This window comes from Rhynchophorus ferrugineus, unplaced genomic scaffold, assembly GCF_030347505.1.
Source record: "Rhynchophorus ferrugineus isolate W39M unplaced genomic scaffold, kcgeb_rfMv2 rfM10, whole genome shotgun sequence".
NCBI classification, from domain to species: domain Eukaryota; kingdom Metazoa; phylum Arthropoda; class Insecta; order Coleoptera; family Curculionidae; genus Rhynchophorus; species Rhynchophorus ferrugineus.
The window spans coordinates 7469146-7489671 of NW_027472589.1; the positions used below are offsets into that span (position 1 = coordinate 7469146).

Genomic DNA, 20526 nt, shown 5'->3' on the forward strand with positions numbered 1-20526 from the left:
AGGTCGTCCAAAATCGGCTGTTGTGCCAGAAAACATCGATGCTGTGTGCGAAATGATTAAGCAAGATCGTCATGTCACCTATTGTGAGATTGAGGCATCCCTAAGCATTAGTTCTACCACCATACATACGAATTTACATGAACACTTAGCAGTGTGAAAGTTATGTTCGCGTTGGATCCCACACAATTTGACAATCGCTCAAAAAAAAGGTTCGTGTCGATTGGTGCAAAGAAATGCGTAAGAAATTCAATAGTGGTGCTTCGAAAGACGTTTATAAAATCGTGACAGGTGATGAATCATGGATATATTCGTATGAGCCCGAAAGTAAGCAGCAGTCGGCTGTATGGGTGTTCCAAGGTCATCATTCATTATTCTTCATCATGACCATGCGACTGTTTGAGCACTCAAAACATCGAATTGATGTGTCATCCGCCGTATAGCCCTGATTTGGCACCGAATGACTTCTTTTTGTTCCCATCCGTGAAGAATAAACTGTGTCAACGATTTTCATCGCCCGAAGAACCTATCGAAGCGTTCAAAAATTATGTTTTGAAGATACCCCATTCGGAATGGAATAAATGCATTGAAAATTGGTTTAAGCGTATGCAAAAGCGTATCGATCATCGTGGCGACTACTTTTAAAAACAATAAAAACATATTCGCAGCTTAACTATTTGTTTTGTTTCCTATTCCCTAAATATAAATAGTGACACTATCGTACACTATCCAAAGACACCAAGGAAACATAATTTTTAATCCAAAAGATACGTCAAATGTTGACGTTCGTATATTTTACGTCGGCTATGTGGTCCAGATATTTCTCTATGATTGTTATTTAGTTTTGTCTTTGTTTAACTTTTGGGTTAATCAATTTTGAGAAACAGGCCAGAACTGAAACTGATTATTCTTGGTTTCTAAAGGCCAATGAAGGAATGCTTAAGGCATGAGAAATAATGAAAATTGACCAAGTTTGCAAGTTACATTTTATTTTTTTACCTCCATTGTCACAGCATTATGACTTTATCATCCCTTTATTTATTTAGCAGCCTTGTTCTTATAGTAACCTTTAAAATGTACACTAATAACAAGTGGTAACTATCTCTTCTTCTCATCGTGTCAGAGAATTTGGTAGACTGCTTTGGTTTCCAATTCGGCTTACTTTTGGTGAAACACTGTACTGATTTTCCTGTGTGTATTAAAAAAATGTCTGTTTAGAATCTTTAGAATTATGCTTATCTTGTCTGCGGTTGCTTTTATATATGATAAGCAGGTTTTTTTTAGAGAAATCGTGCGAAATTGAAAAAAAATTATTTACCTCTTGCTGCGCCAATGAATCCATGTCTTTCTCATTTTGTTATCTGCATTGTGTTATGCACTATACATATGTTACGTTCATGTGAGTTCTTGCGTGTGATCTGGTAGATCTACTGCTTCTACGTTATATATCTTGGATAACTTCGTAAATTCATTTGATTTGGTGTCATGATGTAGTTGTTCGTTGGTTACGCAGCAATAAGCATTGGTAATTAATTGAAGAGTTTGATAGAGTACTAGTTGATTTGATTTTTTTGGTGCTACCCATATTTGAACATGACCGTGATTTGAATGTTTGATAACCATGTTTTCGATCTTAGGTCAAATTGGGGTATCTTTGGAGAAACCAATACAGTTATTTGATTTTCAGTTTGATCTGCTTTATCTAACTTGATATTCATCAGAATGTATGTAGTTGTAGAAGTTATAAACTGAGAAATTGAAAAATTAAGTATCTTATATTTAAATATTGAAAATCTGGTTTACTTCTCGCTTTTGGCTTTCGATTTATTTTCCTTCTCTTTATTCCAGATTTGTAAAACAAGGAAACTTCCGCTTGATTTTCCCTTCATTTTCCAGCACCAGCCCATTTCCTGACCCCCCCCCCTCCTTACACCTAAACCTATCATATTCAACCCCCTCGACCTTTCTGCTTCGAAACAGCAGGTGCAACAAACAGTATCCTCGGTATTAATTTCGATCGACCAACCAACAAACGCAACGTTCTCATAACTCCGATGCTCCAGATCAGGAGAGGCGGCAGGCGGGCAGGCGACCGGCGCGGTAAAGAACGGAAACCTTATTAAATTAATTTAAAGCGGACCTCGTAAAATATCGTAACAGAGCCGGGGAAGCGGCGCGGGTCCCTCCCAAAGGGGTTAATAGGCCCTCTAAATAATCTTATCGTATTTTTGTTCCGCCACTATCTAAAGGGTCCTGTGAGTCTAATTTTTTCGCCTTATTTATGAGGTTTTTTATCGTGCTCTTCGGACCTGGAGAACTTTAAAAACAACTTCGACATTATCTCGGAATTCGTTGAGTAGTCCGGTAAATAGAGACGGTTTACTGATTGTGCATCGAACCAGTGTAATAAATTCTTTTTTTCTTAAGTGAATGTCTCATTATTCTGGTAATCACACATATACATATGTGTTTTGTCATAATAACTGTGTCGATAAAGTACAAGCAGTGTAGAGCAGATAAAGGAGTAACCCCAGACAGTACTCTGTAAAACTTCAGGTGAAATAGGTTTAAACATATAGTATAACTTCTACATTTTAAATTTTTGTTTCGAAAAGATACGACTCCAGAAATTGACAATAATTCCGCGGTAACAATTAGCATATATACTGTGTATTGTCCCAAATGCAGGAAATAAGGATCAAATGCAGGGTAATATTTATTTCTTTCTTCAAATGCCATTTCAATAACCGCTGTTACTTTATGCACTTCTTTAATGATGATTTCGAAATGCAAAATGGAATCCTGGTACTTTTTTCATTGATTTAACCCGTTTTAATGGTACGAGATGTACACAGTTATTGTCAAATAGGGTGACGAATACACTGACCTACACCCAATATATTCGGGTGTTCCGCAGAGCAGAGTTCTTGGTCCATTGCTATATATATTGTATACAGCTGACCTACCGACCTCAAGAAACACTACTGTTGTAACATATGTTGACGATACAGCGGTTTTATCATCACACGGGGATCCAAATCCAACTTCATCTTAACATAGTCGAATTGTGGTCTAAATAGCCATGAACTTCCGCAAGCAGACAACGTTAAATATCTGGGAATGCATTTTGATCCACGTTTGACATGGAAAAAACATATAGTGAAAAAAACCAACAGCTTGAGCTTAAGCTAAACCAAATGTATTGGCTGATAGCGCATAAATCTAAATAATAAAAATAACTAAAATAAAATTAAAATCTAAGTAACAAAAATGATAATTATATTATCACCACAAATATATATCAAACTTGAGCTGCCCAATATGACATTTAAGTGGGAGTATTAAAACAGTATTAGTACAGTAATAAAAAAAATCAGACTTTTGAAATGAGAATTGGTTAGTTTCAGAAAATTGACGTTAGGATAATAGTAAAAAGAAGACCAGTTCTGTACAAGACAAGTACACTCAATAACTAGGCGTATACATATTTACAGTGATAAGATACATTTTGTTGTGGTATTATTTTTCTTGTCAAATGACCTCTCTTGAAGTAGGGCCTATTTTAATATGTATACATATGAATAACTTAATATAAACCTTAACCTTTCGTTTACCATAAATTCTAAACCGCTTTCTCATCGTTCATAGATAATCTCTCGATTATCTACAATGATCGTGCATTTTCCATTGTTTGACGCATTTAAAAGTAAAAATACCTAGTGACAAGGCTTTTACATTATTTGTTTTTTCTTGTTTCAGATATACCGTCGGCATCAGCTTCACCACTACGAAATTGAACTCAGAAATTCCTCGAACAAATTTGCTCACTATTATTTATGGTAAGTTGTTCTAAATTGGTGTTGTTTCTTGTCCAAAATATATAATATTGGCACAATAACTCCCTTTGTCCAATAAAACGGATAAGGCCACCCCGCCACTTCAAAAAAAAATACGAGAAAATGTCGAACAAATCAAATTCGTTTGAAATTTAACGAGATTAGATCGTCACAGTTCGTTAAAAAAGGGAATCGATGGATATAAAGTTTCGGTGAAGGATTTCTCTCTCCACGTCCTCGTCTGCCCGACCCACTGGAAACGTTGGACCGTATTTTATATCAAATAAGATTTTTTTTCGATGTAATACGATATGGGATTGGGGTTTGTTCTTGCTGGAGATCTAATTTATAGCTGTTATTTGGGAGAGAAGTGGTAGAAGAGTAAGTTGACATTATTTGTGAAGAGTTATATGTATTTAACCTGGTGTAGAACGGCGTATTTCGGGTCATTTTTATTAATTTTTTTAGCCTATTAAGAATAAATTTAATTTATTTATATTTTTAAAACATATTTTACATGTATTTAAGAGTGTATAAACAAATATTCAAAAGTGTTTTTAATCACACAATGAAGATATCGGCTGGCGCTTGTTGTGAGTCTTCATCCAGGTATATGATTTGTGTACATTCTGGAGTGAAACATTATTCAAAAAAAAGTTTCTCGTCTATGTGAACTAATTAAAACAGAAAAATGAAAATTAATATTTTTTCGTTATATGAAAATCAAGTATGATTTTTTACCATTTTTTTATATTTACATGAAATTAAAAAAAACAGTACTTTCCTGTCCAGTAGTTCTTTACTGTCCAGCCACCTGCATTGATGTTGTGGGATTATGCTTCGGTAATATCAAGCTCGTTCAGAATGGTTAAAATACTGGAAGTTCCTTCACTAAATAAGCGCACTTCGAAATATACCGAGACCATTACTATTTGTAATCCTGTTGAAGCTCAATCAGCATCATCGAAATCATCTCTCGCTAAATCTTTCTTTTCTTTCTTTTTTTAATTTTCTTTATTTTTCTTTCTTCTTTCACTTCTTTATTTTCACTACAGTACGATTTATGTGATCTTTTACGAGGTCTAGTACTACGGCTTGAAGCACTATGCTCGTTTTTCGGATACGAAACCTTTTTGTGTGTAAAAGAAGCGCACGCTATGAAAGTTAACTTGGAACTTATTTTAAAATGTAAATATCCTTACTAGGTCACTAATACTTCTATACATCTATATCCAAAAATCTCTATTGTTAAAAGAAACAAAGTACAACATCACGCACTCACATTAGACCGGAGGACGCTCATTAAAATGCATATAACTATTAAGTGGTTTGAAATTTCCAGAGTATATTCTTGAATAGTTGTTCTGTCGATTTAAGAAGAAACAAAAACGAAGCCGGCTTGGTTGGCGTAGAGGTAAAGGCGACGTGACGGTCCTCCAACTGTTGCGATAGACGCGGGTTCAAATCCTGCTGGGGCATGGTCGTAAATTTATGTTTGTGATTGTTTAATATGTGTGATTGTCCTAGGCAAGAGTGCAAAATCCGACAAGGAAAATGATCCCAGTCACGCCAGTAAGCAGGCTGGGTAAGACCGGATGTCTTCCGGGATGATTTCTAAGTTGATCACTCGCCAGTCGGTAGGCTTAATGCCGAGAACCGTGGTTGGGAGCCCACGTTAAACTGTAAGTCCAGTCCAGATAAACCCTCGTTGGTAAAAAGGAGAAAAAATATTTAATAAAATTTAATTTTTTTAAGGGTTTCCCGCCTTAAATAATCAAAAATGTGCGATGAATAAAGACTCATTTAAAACTAATAACCATACCGAGAACGTTATGTACATTTTATTAAATTACTCCTTATCAACAACGAAAATGTACCTTCAACTATGAATGACGAAAATAATAAAAATCTAGAAACACAAATTGAGTACCTAACAAGCAATTAGAACTCACATTTCCCAACGTACGCTTACCGTTGCGCTATCCACTTACCAACGATTATCTCATATTCTCATCTATACACGTATGCTATCCTATACAAAACCCAACGACTCTTGTTCTTCATTCCTTCATTATTTCAACGTGCGCCACATCGTAAGGACGAATAAGTCTCCGTGACTAGGTGCCTTCGTGGAAATATTTCTTGAAAGATTACCCGAAAAAATCCTTCTTTTTACCTGTTGCTGGTGTCCGTATGGTGTGGCGTTTCGAGAAATTTGAATATGACAGATGTCGCCAATGGTTTTGAATCCGAAGGTTTCGGGTTCTTATCGCATATCTGGAACCTGATCTTTACTTTTTTGCTGCGTGTTATCGTTCGAAACATCTCAATATTCTCGGCAGAAAATAGATGTATTATCTAAACTTTGAGTAAGATATTATAATTTGAGAACTTCGAAAAAATGGCGAAGAATTCTCAAAAGTAACACTAAGAATGACATTTTATAATTCGTATTTTGATAATAATTGTTGATTTGGTAATCATTTGGTAATATGTTTTTACTTGTCCTGATATATAGCATCATTGAATTGCCTTTATATGTTCTATTCACGTATTATTAATTTTATATCGGTATCAATTAATTATTAGTTGTAATACTGAAAAGTTTGCTCAACATCGCCTATATTTTTTGATTTTTAATAGTTCTTATCAATTTATTACTGAAAAACAAAATCATTTGAATTTGTCACTGTTTGATATTATATATTTTTCAAATTAGTCATATATATATATATATATATATATATATATATATATATATATATTTCAAATTCAATATATATTTTTCAAATTAGTCCACCAAGCCGGCAAGATATTCTTTAAATCTACTGTGTTTCGTTCCAAGATTACTAATACAGTTTATAAATTGATTTCTATATCATTACTAATGTATATCATATATAATTAATATGTAGAGATATCAAAGACATATTTTTCTACATTGTTATATTATATTTCGGTTATATTGTATTCGGTTCATTCGACCAATGAATCCTGAAATTTAAGAGACAGCCTTAGTACTAATAATTCTGGTTAACAAGTAGTAAAATTGTTTCAATCATTTGTTGTGTAACCACGATTCTTCTGAATATCGTTGATAACGACTAATAAAATTATTTTGATCCATTTTTTAAATTATTTTTTTCTGCCATTTTTATGTTATTATATCTTTATGTCCATATATATCATGAGATAGATATTTTATTTTTCTATCCATCTACTATCACAACTCTAAATTTCATATTTGTTGTTTATATGTTGGTTGCCTTTTATATTTCCAGACTTCAGATCAGAAATAATTCTTGATAGTGTTTCAATCCCGGAATATAAAAAATAACCCTCGTACTGACAGTTATAGTTAACTTTGTCGATATCTAGAACAGTTTTACAGGTATTTCCTTGCTTTTTTTGGTTGGTTGGTTGCCTTTATTATATTGCGATGATTGAAATCAAAATATAATAGTTGTTGAAGGTGGTCCATCACCAATCAATCCCTTAATTTAAGAATATACGTACTAATAAATCTAAGTAATCTTGTTAACGAGTAGTAAACTTGTTTCGTTTCAATCAATTATTGGATAATCGAGAATATTTTTAATATCATATGTTAATATGTTATTATGTTCATAGATCACAAAGAAGTGGAGTTTTTTTTTCAATTCGCATAACTTAAATTATTTTTGATAGTGCTTCAATCCCGAAATATAAAAAACAACCCTCGTACTAACAGTTCTAGTTAATCTTGTTAACAGGCAGTAAAAATGTCTCGATCTTGAATTTTCTTATATAATTCTTGTTAGTTATATTTCATATTTCTCAGACCGAAAATATTTTTTTATTGAATCGTCTAACTATGTATACTACGTATCAGGAACACGAATCGACTGGACTATATAGCAGGAGCGTCGTCAACGGATCATTTCCACACATTCAAAACAGAAATATTTACTGCAAAAGGAAACTGTAAAAGTTTTAACGATCGTTAGATGCGTGGCGTTTTTGGTATACACATGTTTAACTGTCATCGTAACTGGATATATATATGGACGTGGAGAACTCCGGGGGGAAGCATTGTATATTTTCAAACAAACTGTTAATGGTAACATTTGGTTTTTGTGGCGTCGATTATTTATTCAATATACAAAACGTTGGCGGGGCAATTAGATCGGTCGGTTTTGCTCCGGTAGGGATTGAATATCATCGGAAATGGCTGGATTAAAATAGAAAAATTGTAATTTGATTTAATTTTAATTATAATATGATTGTTCTTATGCAGGAAACTCTATTTTGACACATTAGAGAGATCAGTATATTACCCATGGATAGATTTAAATTACGAAAATGTTTAATTCCCTATATACTATTTCCATTAAATAATCGTGTAACCATTTTAGCCTCTGTCGCTTTATTTTTTATATATATTATAAAAAGTCCCCGGCCTACCATAATAATACAAATTTTTTGGCATAATTAGTCTTTTTTATCCAACATAATTCCTTTCAAGGGTGATACACTGATTATAGCGACCCTCCAACTTTTCGATACCATTTTTGTAGTACGATTTGCCCTTTGCTTCAAAATAGGCCTCAGTTTCGGCGATCACCTCCTTTTTCATCCACCATTTTCCTCATTCGACGAAGATTTCTTCCCAGCGAGCTTTCTTTTGAGATCTGAGAACAGGAAGTAGTCGCTGTGATCCAGATCTGGAGAACACAGTGGATAAAGAAGCAGTTCAAAGCCCAATTCATGGATTTTTGCCATCGTTTTCACTGACTTGTGACACAGTGCATTGTCTTGATGAAGCAACACTTTTTCTTCAAATGCGGCCGTTTTTCGGCTATTTCATCCTTCAGGCGGTCCAATAATGCTATGTAATAGTCTCTATTGATGGTCCTTCCTTTTTCAGGGTAGTCAATGAAAATTATTCCATACGCATCCCAAAATACAGACGCCATAACCTTGCCAGCCCACTGTTGCGTTTTCCCACGCTTTGGAGCGGGCTCATCGTGTGCAGTACACTCGGATGACTGTCGATTGGACTTCGGAGTGAAATGATGAAGCCCTGTTTCATCCATTGTCATATATCGACTCAAAAACTTGGATTTATTAGGCTTGATCATCTACAAACACTGCTCCGAATGATCAACTCGTCGTTATTTTTGGTCAAAAGTGAGCTCGCGCGACATCCACTTTACACAGGGCTTTCTTATACCCAAATATTCGTGAATGATATGATCTACACGTTTAGTTGATATATTTAGAGTGTCTACTATTTCATTCAATTTGAATTTACGGTCATTCAAAATCATTTTGTAGATTTTTTTAATGTTTTCTTCGGTAAGAACCTCTTTTGGGTGTCCACTGCGTTCACCGTCTTCGGTGCTCATTTCACCACGTCTAAACTTAGCATAACAATCCTTGATGGTTGATTTTCCTGGTGCAGTATCCAGAAACTCGGCATCAAGCCAAGTTTTTGCTTCAATTGTATTTTTTCCTTCAAAAAGCAATATTTTATCAACACGCGAAATTCCTTTTTATCCATTTTTTCACAATAACAAAAGTTGCTTCACTCAAAATGCTATAATTCACAAACTAATGATCCGACAGCTGTCAAATTTATCGACGCATCTTTTGAGGGTTACCATACATTTTGTATTAATTTTCTGCTATTTTTGTTAGCTTTAGTTTAGTTTTGAATATTTTATTTTGTTCAATTTTTATTCTATTAGTCATTTTGTATTTTTTTTTCACACTAAATTATTGTTGGTCTGATTAACGTTTTATATATTCACTTTTTGTTCTTCTTTTATTGATAATTTTTTATTTTTAACGGGTTTTTGTTTGTTTTTGTAATTCTATCTTTTATATTTTTCCAATTCCGATTCTCCCAACTCTCCTAGGACTTTTCCCTAGTAAATATTCTCCTGCAGCTATCATAACCAGGTTATCTGCATTTTCGTACCGATATCGATTTGTAATATCCACCTCCTGATCATATTGTATTTTTATTTATCTTCTTTGTGATACATGCGATATAAATATTTTAATTATATGCAAAACCGAATGCAAAATGCTATTATTAAGTGGTAGAGCTTTGAATAAAATTAAAAGTCTGTGTTTACAAGAAACTGTGTTAATGAAAACAATTAAAAGGCAATCTTAACTAATAGGAATGTCATTGAAGGGAACCTTAGAACAGAATTGTTGCTTGAACACTTGCAGAAAAACACTTGCTACACAATTTGTAAAAAAACCGGTCTACATAGTCATCAGTCAAAGTCAGAACTTCAGAATCCTGTTAACTACGTTGAAAAAAGAAACGCGGGTTCAAATTTCGAGCTCAACAAAAGGGGCTTAGTTTCTTCATCACTTCAACTAGACATTTCCTCAACATTAACATGATTATTAATGATTTTTTTTCATTTTTATGTTTGTTTTGGCTCACAACCCATTATTTGAAGAAAAATAATATTAGCAACGTAATAAATCGTAAGAAAAAATGGAGTCGGTTTAACAATGATGTCGTTTTGGCTCCTCCGACATTGTACGTTCGAAAAGCCTTTAAATCAATCGTCGTGCTTTATGGATAAGAGCGACAATCTCCCCGACGTAGACCATGTCTCCGATGTCGTGCTGAGAGAGTACCTTCGGCTGGGCCCGTCCTATCAGTCTAGCGATCGACGCCATAAACCGCCCCATGACAGCCCGGCCGAGCCTCAGTACCATCCACTACGCCACGGGGTTACGATGTCTACGTGCTAAGCTCGAACGTTCCACCGCGTGATACCTGATAGTTTTCTTCGGAACTGCCGGTGAATAAGTTAGTGCTGCATCTTAAAGGATAAGATTTTGGTGTGTTGTGTTCGTGTTTGATTAGTTATAAAGATATTGTGAGTATTTTTTACAATTTACAATACTTATTTTGTCCAAATCTAAAGATTAGATTCACTACTGGTTTTTAACGCGGTAACACTTCTGTTTCTTATACAGAATCATAATTAATTCACTAAGAAATTTGACTTGAAAAAAGATGTAGTGGGGTTGTCTTTTATATTTCGGGATTTTAGGTCACAAATAATAGTTCCTGATGGCACTTCATTGCCAATCAGTCCATTATTGGTTTGTACTCATTGGTATTTGTATATGTTCGATTAAGTCCAAAACGAATGTAATTAGTATGGTTTTACAATTTATTTTCTCCAAAAACTGAAGTCACATGTTGGTCATTGTATTAAAATAAAAATAGCTATATGAACTATTTTATATCATCAGTCCATTTCCATCCCTCAAATTTGATTGCTTTTTAATTCTCCTTGATGATTATCAGTGTGCTAAATTCAGTTCAGTTTATATATTTATTTTTACTATATAATTGTTATAATTAAATATTGATTAAAAATTTAACTAATAGTAACATTGGTTCTTCTATATATTACATAATAAGCAATTTACTGTCAACATTTATTTTAAAAAAATTGTCAGAGTTGTTTTTTATATTTCGGGATTTGAGATAAAAAAATTCCTCTATGGTGTTTCATTGCTAACTAAACTATTATTATTTTTATCTTATTGGTGTACTTGTATCCCCTGTATTTGATTGCTGTTTAATTCTCCTTCAATTATTTACTTTCGTTTTATTTACTATATAATCAATATGATTAAATATTGAATTTCTTGGTAAAAGAACTAAGAAAGATTGAACCAAGATTAATATTTTATGTTCGATATTTTAATTGGCGAAGTTGTCTTGTATATTGCGGGATTTAAGATGCAAAACTACGAGTGGCATTTTATATTTTACTTCTTTGATTACTACTGTTTTGGTGTAGTAGCATTAATACACAAGCAAGGCGAGTACGGGATTAATGCATCAATATGTAATTGCCAATTTAAAATTATATTAGAACAAAGCTAAAGTTAAGAGAAATATTTATACACTATACAAGTTCGTGTGGTTTGGTTCGCTTCAAACTTCTGATTTCCTGCGTGTTGTCCAGTAGCTGTATTGCCTCTATGTTGCTGTAATTTAGTAACCTTATTTCATGTTTTGAGTCAAGTTACATATGTTGTTTACATTACAGCAAAATGAAAACTTCTGATGAATGAGCTTTAACATTTTATTATATTGCTCTTCAGAGAATTATAGTTAGTATCCTTACTATAATTACATTAACATTGTTTCGTACACCACAAGGTAGCGTCTTAGGACCTCTCCTGTATCTGCTCTACATTCCAACAACAAAAGAAACACTTCTTGGAACCTTTGCTGACGAGACAGTTATTATGGCAAAAGGTATATCTCTGCCTAGAGCAATAGAAAAAGTGCAAATGGCAGTCAACAAAATCCAACTTAATAGCTCCAAATCTGTCCACGTTAATTTTGCATTAAGGCGAAATAATAATAACTTAATTATATCACTCAATGGATGCCCGATTCCTCAAGCAGAATCAGCAAAATACCTTGGAATCCATCTTGACGGTAGATTAAGTTGGAAACATCACGTTAGACAAAAAGCAAAACACATTAGAACCAAAATAAAACATGTACACTGAGTGTTAGTCGGACGATACGCTCAACATGATCTAAAATCATAGAGGTTGATCTATAATACAATTATAAAGCCAATTTGGACCTATGAGGTGTAAATATGGGGTTGCACTAAAAATTCAAATCAGTTAGTCATACAGCGCTGTCAAAACAAGGTTCTTCGATTGACCGATGCCTATCGCTATGTAACCAATGGAGAACTGCACGATGACCTGGAAATCAAATGGATTTGCGAAGTTGTGCAGGATTTCGCCTTGAAACACGAAAGAATATTACTAAATCATACTAACGTGGAAGCAATACAACTGCTGGACAACGCGCAGGATATCAGGAGATTGAAACGAACAAAACCATATGAACTTGTCTGAACATTTAGTGTGTATTATTAGTGTAAACTATAGCTATAAGTTAATAATTAATAAATAATTATAATTTTATAATTGAGGAATACATACTGATGTATTTTCTCGCACTCGTCTTGCTTGTTAATTAATCCAAGTACATAGGAAAAGTAGTAATAAATTAATTGTAAATTAAGATTGTACTAAGCGTATCTAATAAAGATGTTATAAAAAAATTGTTTCATAAGTTTTATTGTAATATTTAGTAATTGTTAAAAGTTTTAGTAATTTATCAAGTTCTGACTACACTAAAACCTATTAATATATATTTCTCAAATATTGATTGCTACTATTTGAATATATTATCATTTTCTTATAGTTAAATGAACTCAACCGATACTAGACACAAAATATTGTGTAGGTTCACGATGTCAGCCGTATCATAATATAACAAACCAGACCTGTCATGGCTGACATGATTGATCTAACACGAAACCCAAAACCGTGTATTTTAAAACGTCCTTTTTTATTTCGTTTTATACCTGTTTTCCAGTCGAATGGTACCGATTTTTATCCGGTATTAAATTTGTTATACGGTATTTAACACTTCTCAATTATAACTACCTATTCGTCGGTTATATGTGTGTGTGTGCTTATGCTAATGTTTTTTTTATTACATCTATGTCAGTGTGAGATTTGCGTTGGTTTAACAATGCACAGCTGTGACAGACGATGTATTATTTATAAATTTGAGACGCGTTCGCTGAATGTTTAACGTAATAATATTTGTATGCCTGTTCGGTATCTTTATTTCGTAATAATATTTTTAATTGACTGTATATTAAGTCGTTAAAAATGATCCTGCATGTTTAATTATTAATCTTTTTAATTACGTAAAAGGGAAACAATATTTTCTTTGTGATTTTTTATTGTTTCTTTTTTTAAATTGCTCCACTGTTTTCAATTTTATTAGTGTTTAAACTTTATTACTGGTACTACAAAATATGAATGTATACTAGTATATTGTTTTCATGATTTCCAACATTGTCTGGTACTCGTTCACAATCCTCCTTTTCTCATTCTCACTATAAGTTTAGTTCATATATCAAGGACGATTTTCTGGAAATAATTATTCATTGTAGTTTTGAATTATAATGTTCCACCCAATTTGAAGCAAATGAATTCAGCAGCACTTAAGAAATCATGCCAACTGTCTTAATAACATATATATATATATATATATATATATATATATATATATATATATATATATATATATATATATATATATATATATATATATATATATATATGTTATTAAGACAGTATCAAAAAGCATAACGTTTGGGTTTTTTATCGAAAAGTTTTTTTTTACTTACTCTGTACTCCCTTAAAGTACTGTGTATCTTAGTCCATTGTTATACCTTTTGTATACAGCTGACCTACCGACCACAAGAAATACTACTGTTGCAACATATGCCGACGATACAGCAGTTTTATCATCATACGAGTAAATGCTTTTTGATACGACAGAAAATGTTCCAATATCAGCCACAAGAAACGTCTTAATAATATATATATATACAAGAAGAAATACATACATATGATATATATAGATGATAGAATTATACATACAAGAAACGTGGAAAATGTGGCGTATCAAAGCAATTGAGACAAAATCTACCCATGTGACATTCACTCTTTGTAGAAGAGCATGTCCCTCTGTAAAATTGAATAATCATGGACTTCCGCAAGCGTTAAATATCTGGGAATGCATTTTAATCGACGTTTAATATAGTTGCAAAACGCAAACATCTTGGGCTTAAACTAAACCAAACGTATGGCTGATAGGACGTAAATCTAAATAATTATTAGATAATAAGGTTTTGCTGTATAAGTCAGTACTTAAGCCCATTTGGACCTATGGTTTAGAACTGTGGGGTACAACTAGCTACATAGCTATCCTCCAGACGTTCCACAATAAAATTTTGCAAGTCATCATCGCTGCCCTATATTACGTCTCCGAATATTATGATATACTTTAAAATAAGTTAGAATAGTATCTAGAATAAGATTTAAACTATAAGTTGTACAGCAGATCACTTACCGAATGGATCTTCTACATGTCAGGATAGTTATATAACGGAAATCATATAATAATACTTATTTTTCACGGGCAGATTGTTGAATATCTAAGAGATTAATTTAAAAAATCTAGGTCTCTACTAAATGTCTAATAAAATAAATAAAAGTTGGTAACAAATAGATGATTGGAGTGTTTTTACCCTTTAGTACACTTCACAACACAAGATCACATGAGTTGGTACTCAGGAGGCTGCATACTAGTTCAGTGTTCTCCTACAGTTGCGACAGTTTTAACATTGGAGTCTTTCCTCATACCTATGTCCACATGCTTAACATGACTTTATTATGAAATATTTGTATTCTGTTGCTATTACTTCTCGCAGAACATCGCCATAGTTGAATTCCGTGTAGCAGCATGTAGGGATAATTTAGATTTTCTTAAAAAAACAATGTTTTTGTATTCGGATTATTTTCTTATGTATTATTATTATTTTTTAAAATATATTTCAAAGTTCCCTTTTACCAACTATGGATTTATCTGGACTGGACCTACAGTTTAACGTTGGCTCCGAACCACGGTCAACTGTGGAGTGACCAACTTTAGAAGTCATCCCAGAAGACATCCGGTCTTACCCAGCCTGGTCACTGGCGTGACTGGGATCATTTTCCTTGTCGGATTTTACACTCTTGCCTAGAACATTCAGAAATTTTAAACAATCACGAACATAAATTTACGACCATGCCCCAGCAGGATTCGAACCCGCGGCTATCGCAACAGTAGGAGGACTGTCCCATCGCCTTTACCATTGCGCCACCATGCCGGCTTATGTATTATTATTGAGTAAAGTTATCGAAATATTAAACATTTCCAACTAAAATCTTATTTATTGTTAATACACAGAAATCTTGATTACTATTAACCAATATATGATCTAGTAATCCCAATAACTTTCGTAGAACTATTTTTCTTAAAATATGACCTCCTTCACCTCTAGCTGCCGGACAAAACAAGAGTGATAAACTGGTCTGACTAAAATTAACCGTGATCTCTGACGAAATTGACGTTTTCTGACTGAAAAAGGAAAAACAGTCCGTCCTCTATGCCAGGCATAAAATCCGTTCTAATATGGAAGAAAAACGCGACCCCCTGATAACGAAAATAAAACCTTATCCCCAGCCCCCGATAAAGCTCCTAATTGAATAAATATTTATTCAAATGCGAGTGACGTTCGCTCGGATAGAGATGGAGGGACGTGGAGAACGCTTTCGAGGACAGAGACGGTGATAACAGACTAGAGATTGTCGTTGAGGCCGAGGTGTATGGTATTTTCTCTTTCGTTTGTTTTCGTTTTCCTTGCGAAATGGCCTATATGATTTAAATAATATGTTATATGTCATATATATAATACATGTTCGTTAGTCTCGTTAAAACTCTAGAACGGCTGGAGCGATTTCGCTAATTTTGATTTTGAACTATTTTCGGATCTTTAGTTTAGTATAGTGAGAAATCTCTTTACTTTTATTATTAACAATGCCAAGGAGAAGTCCTAACTTGGATGACCGAGCTACTTCACGCGCTCTGTTATATAAAACTGAATACATACTTTTTAATGTTGATTTCAAGAACTTCAAACATATTTACTAAATAAACAATACCACCGTCAATAACTCATCTCAAGTTTCTATCACTCCATTAACTCGCACATTAAAAATATAATAATGTATAATTCACAACGTTCATTATGTCTTAGGAGAAGCATTGAAAAAAATTAACAAAGAACATTTCAATCAATGTTAATTTTTTCTTAATTCTCATTGATTGACGTGTACGTTTCCAGACGGGTAAAGGAGTTCTAACGGGTTTTAATTATTAATTAACGAATTTATATTATTTTGTAGACAAGTTAGTTGTTATTTGAAAAAATAATATAATATATGTAGGCAGTATTAAGGACATGAAACAGTGTATTTTTGTGTTAATATTAATTCAAACACCTTCTGCAGCAAGGCTACGAAGAATTCTGATGAATATTGTCGTTTTATAAAATTAACTTTAAAAATTTTGTAATCTCTAAATAATATGTACTATTTTCATTCACTACGTCTGGTAAAGTATGAAGAAGCTGTATTCCCGTGTAACGTTATACCGCAGAAATATAATTTAATGTTCATTATATCTAAATTAAAGGGATATTTCACCCAATATTAATTATTTTGTTGATGAATGTTTGTATTGCTAAGTTCAAATGATATAGCAGCACAATTTCTAGATAGTGCAAATAATTTACTTGATATTTACTATTGATTAATAAATTAATGTCAATTTCTGATTTATTATTTGGAATTTTGAAAAATACCGTTGTATCACCATGTTGGATTGTAGATATTCATCGATGAATGTTAGTATAATTTTCTAATAAAAACTATAAACTATGTTTAACAATATGATTTTATAACGCAATAATATAATTTCAAATAGGAATATACTGAAATCTTTATTCTTTACTTTTTCCGTCCTCCTAAACAAACAACACTTAATTGTTATTTTTCTTGTTGTAATATCCTCTTGACGATACTCTAGGCAATTAATTACATATAAATGTGATATGTGCTGACATAAATTATGATTGAAAATTTAGTTAAAACACATTATATTATAGTGTTGTACATAATTTTGGTAATTCATAAAAAACAAGATATAGCACCTTAAAATAGATTTCTAGTACCGTTATATTTTAGATAACATAGCAAAATAATAAGAAGATATGTGACAATTATTACTTGCAATATTACAACATATATTAGTTCTCAGTCTTTTTGGTGATATACTGACTGGTTCTATTAAGTTGAAGGTAGAAGGTCATCTCTTTTAAAAGAATCTTCAGAGAAAATCCTGTTATAATCGTCAGTTGTTAAATGTTCTAACCAATTTTAGTTCCTTTGAAAAAAATATTTTTTTTTACTTCTAACTGTTGATCCCAATGTTGAACGTATAGCCATATTTTTCTTTTCGACAGGTGAATATACATATATTATGTATTTCTATCCAATTTATCAATGCATAGAAGGGATAAAGCTAAAAGCCACACGCTATTATGTATGCTTCATATTATCCATAGATCATAACTATACATCAGGAACTTTGGCCACTTTGGCATTGGCCTCTGGTTTATAAGATAGCTACAATTTATATTTGCAGTTGCAACCATAAATCTATTACCTTTGATTTATAGTGATTATGAGTTATAATAATTAAATAAATGAATTACCGAGAATGTTCAGAATAAATTGATAACTGAAGAGATAAATGAATTGATAAATAAATAGTTAAATGAACAGAATGAAAATAACAACAGAACTGGAATACTCTTTTGAAAACTCGGGTTGTGCAGCATGAAACGTGTACAATTGAAAAACGTAGTTATTCTGAGGGTCGCGGCTGCATAAATGAACTTTCATAGAGTTCGAAAAACCCTTGGGCATGTTAAGTTATCACATTTGGCAACTGCAGTTCGAGGAGGGGGCTAAACATGTTATGTCCAATTATGGCAATTGTTTTTGGTGCTGGGTATCTGCAAGGGTGGCCGATCCCAATCGAGCAGAGGTGACAACCTCGCTTTTTTAGTTTCTTTACCGGTATCTCAGTTTTCCCAGAAACATAAAACACACCAAATAAAATATCAAATTACCCTTAAAATAAGATCGATGTTTTACCGTTAACGTAAACATTCTAACGGTGGATTCTGGGATTTCCAACTCCTCGAACCACAAGTGTTTTTTCTTTTTGTTCGTTTTTTTAGAGATCAATTTTAAAAAATTATATTAAAAAATAATTCGCTTTTACAGTATGTATTGTAAGACACTACTGTAGCCCTTACTTAAAAAAAAATCCTAAAGCCTCCTGAATTTTGAAATCTCTGCAAATATCCATGTCACTGCTCACTCACTCGAAACACCGAATAACGTTTCAAGGTACGCCACTGCTCCAACAGCCCGAATGGCTGCCAAAGCCCGTTTTAAGAATATCTCGTTCGTCTTTTTTTTTAAACGTCGAAACCGTTGTTTACATAGCGCCTCATTAAAGTTTTGATTTAAAGGTGTGAAAGACTCGTTTAGAACGGTATGTAATTTTTAAAATTAATGGTTCTTTCTTCGTGCGTTTTTTTTTCACTTCTCGTCCTCTCTCTCCCTCCCTGCTTCGCGAGCGCCTTCTCCATCTGGTCTCTTCAAATTATTGCCGGGTCATGATTAATCGTTAACCAAAATCAATGGCTCCGCACAATATTTAATTAGTGGACATTGTGCTGGTATTGGGTAGCGAATACACGATTCTACCATAAAGGTTGCCAAGCAGCGTACGGTTCGTAATCGGACAGGCATTGTTGGGACCATCCAAGCTGGCATATTTTATTAAATTATATCTCGCGGTATTTCAACGTTTCGTTATTGTTTTAATGACGTGGGCGTGCGAAGTTTGTCCGTCTCCTTTATTATTGATTGATTTATCATGCGTATATATAAGTTAACATGGGAAGGCTTCAAAAAACTATTTTATTTTACGAAAAGTAGTGACTACTCAAAGGTGCTGTCCAAACTCCAGTAAACTATGATAGTTCGCAGTAGGGATGCAGAAAAAGTATCGATATCTCGATATTTTCAACGATATTTTTACATAGGAAACAGTTTTATTTAACTCTAAAATACTAATTTATTCCAAGAAGTGATTCAAATATCTTCTCATAAGAACAAAACGTCAATGTCGTAACATAACATATCGTTTGGTTCCTTTGAGTAGGATATTTGACAGGATCAAAGTAATATCTAAATTTTACAGATGATTATGACTTCTACACTGATATAACCTCAGCGCAAAACAATTTTATAACTGTTGTAAATGTTTATATACACAGTACAGACGTCATATATATTATATTTTAGTCATATAATGTAAACAAGCAATTCGACAGCGTATATATGTTAATTCTTGACATTAGATTTAGTAGGGTTTTTATTGCTTTTCCTCTTCTTCGCTCGATTAAATTATATGTAAAAACACAGCTGTAATTATATAAGAACCAAATATACTACTGTGGAATTACCACAATCTTCGAAATGGCCGAACTATCAAATCAACATCGAAGTCAACTATCACTTCACATTCATCTGTTTTATCTACTAGAATATTTTCAGCAATACATCACACGAAATTGGACTAATATTTTCTATTCTTATATATATATATATATATATATATATATATATATGATAAGTAACGAAAAGACAATTAGTTCTACCATTTTTATTTTCCAAATGATCTTTTTCACATCGTAATGTTTTTAATGAAATTGACAACTAAAATATTTATCTCGATCAACTATTTAACCCAGAAATAAGCTCAACAACGTAACAGAAGCTGAAATACAGATAAATATTCCAATCGAAACTACTGCCTATTTCGATAATAAACCGATGCCACACAACTGTAGGGTATTAAGATAAATATTAAACTCTTAAGCCGCACACAAATAGAAATAAGTAATCGTAGATTACGGTGTAGATAATCGTAACTAAAATCGTCTATTTTTTCTTTAATTTTAAGTACTTTGTAGTTTAGGTGGTGCTTTGAATATTGCAAAATATAGAGAGGAATTTCGTTTGATGCCTGTTATCGGGACGGGTTCGAATTTTGTTTGTTTAATTAATTTTCAATGGTTATGCG

The 20526-nt window shown here is 32.9% G+C and overlaps 1 protein-coding gene across 1 annotated transcript in view; it reads left to right on the forward strand.

The window, feature by feature from the left end:
• Positions 1–20526, forward strand: part of fz2 (frizzled 2) — a 118800-nt gene that overhangs the window by 60979 nt on the left and 37295 nt on the right. The window contains exon 2 of the mRNA XM_076415967.1: positions 3757–3836. The gene's annotated coding sequence lies outside the window, so the exon portion shown is untranslated. The remainder of the gene's footprint in view (positions 1–3756; positions 3837–20526) is intronic.